Raw genomic sequence first — 2,060 nt, 5'->3', positions numbered from 1 at the left:
TGGTTGCTGCCTGGGTAACGGCGTTTACATTTTCGACCGATGCGCCGAAATCGCCTACTCCGCTGGTATTCGATGCGGTGTCCCACTCGCGAGGGCTCGGTTCAGTGCGAGCGCTTTTCACTGCACCAACATTGCGTGCTTCATTAGATGACGCTTTCCTCGGAATTTTATTGCCCTTGGCAATGCGTTCGTTTTTTGCAGGGCTCGAGCCTGCATTCCTCTTCTTCTTACTCATCACACACTACGCGAAGCGTCCAATTTATTACGCGGAAAAAAACACACGATATGAATAACGCGAAAAACAGAAAAACCAAACGACGATATCCAAGTTGGATTACCACTGGTGGGGTCTGGTGGATCGAAGCGCAGCGAAAGCAAAGTGAACTGGATTGCTCAACAGTCCGATGCCGAATGAAAGTTTGTCTCAGCGAGATCCACTGTTTATACTCTAGGCAAGTATTCCCCATCATTCTTCTACTTTTCCTTTGCTCACGGAGACTTTGAATCCTACGATTTCCCCTCCGTTGGTCGTCGATAAGTTGCTCGTTATTGACACCTCTGTTCGGGAAATCACACAAATGGATAGAACAAATGTATGGGAAAATGGAAACGCTTAAAGTTTTCATGGATTTTAACCATTTACAAAACAAGGGATTCTAATGTTTGGCACATTAAACAAATCTTACGGAATTTCCGATTCCTTTAGTATGTAAATCGCCAAAATCCATTCGCGGCAAAAATAGTTATAAACGTTAACTTTATTTCATAAAAACGTGACCTGTTTTCTGATTTGGCACCCTTAATGAAAGACGTAGTTCTACGTCAAAAACCAAGGTGTGCTCCCACTCGAGAACGGGTCGTTTGGTTTAAGCTGTCTGTTCTGTTGTGTTCATTTTCACCCAAGGAAAGTTTATACGACGAGAAAAATTAGAAAAATGAAGAAATATTAAAAAGTGATTTCCCATATGCTCTAAATATAGTATTAGGTGTTGTTAGTCCAATCAAAATTCGCATTGGGATGAATAAACACTCAGAAAGTAAAAATTATAACAAAATACCTATTATAATATGTTTTCTCTATATTAGTAATATGTTTTCACTGATGAGAAAAAATGAAAAATTGTGTTCGGTATTGATAATTATTTTATATTACATTGGTGAGTTTTTTCTTTATTTCATCCATACATATCACAAGAGGCATCTCGTCTCGGATCACAGAGGGCGGTTTTCATCATATCTCGTTCCACTTCATTATCTTTTTAATTATTATTTTTAATTATCTCATTATTTAATCTGATACGCACCATCCAACGACTGTTTATCATCCTTCTGTCATCATCACTCGGTGAACACTGGTGGAGTGAACAAACAATGCTCAACAACCAAGCAAAACGGTCCTTTTTAGAGCCACCAAATCATTATCAAAGAGTTTAGCGATGTAATTCTTCAAACACATCCAAAATCAACAGATAGCCTAACGGAATCCTACGTCAACTATGCGGTCGTGTCTCGGACACAACCTTCCTGTGACTTTTTTGATGCGATGATGGACGATTGTTAGAAGGTGCAAATTATGCACCCGTGATAATATAAACTAAAGTAAAGATAGCCGGAAGGGGAATATTTGCACTAGGTTATGATTACCGTTCTTATAGAATTAGAAGACATTCATGAAAGTTATGAATCATACAATTCCACAAAAACTTGTTATAGGTGCTCAAAATTCAAAATTTCCTTTATCGTGTAGTGATTTAAAATCCGGACACTTTCTTAAACATGATTTGAATTCCGGACACTTTTACTTTCAATTCCGGACACATGTTTTCAGCAGCATTTTTTGAGAGAAATTATTTATTGATTATTGTAAAACTTATTAACGGGTGCGTCATAAGTAGCGGGATTAAACGGAAAAAACTTTTAGGAAACAAGTTAATTCAATTATTTATTGCATTTTCACAAGTCCATGCAATACACAATGGTCCAGAGAACGAATTTAAATTTGCATCTAGAGCTCGACAATTACTCTCTAGACAAAAACTGTCTTCAACAAAGTTGTTAGA

This window comes from Toxorhynchites rutilus, chromosome 1 (assembly GCF_029784135.1).
Source record: "Toxorhynchites rutilus septentrionalis strain SRP chromosome 1, ASM2978413v1, whole genome shotgun sequence".
NCBI lineage: Eukaryota > Metazoa > Arthropoda > Insecta > Diptera > Culicidae > Toxorhynchites > Toxorhynchites rutilus.
Note: the sequence above shows the minus strand (reverse complement) of the source record.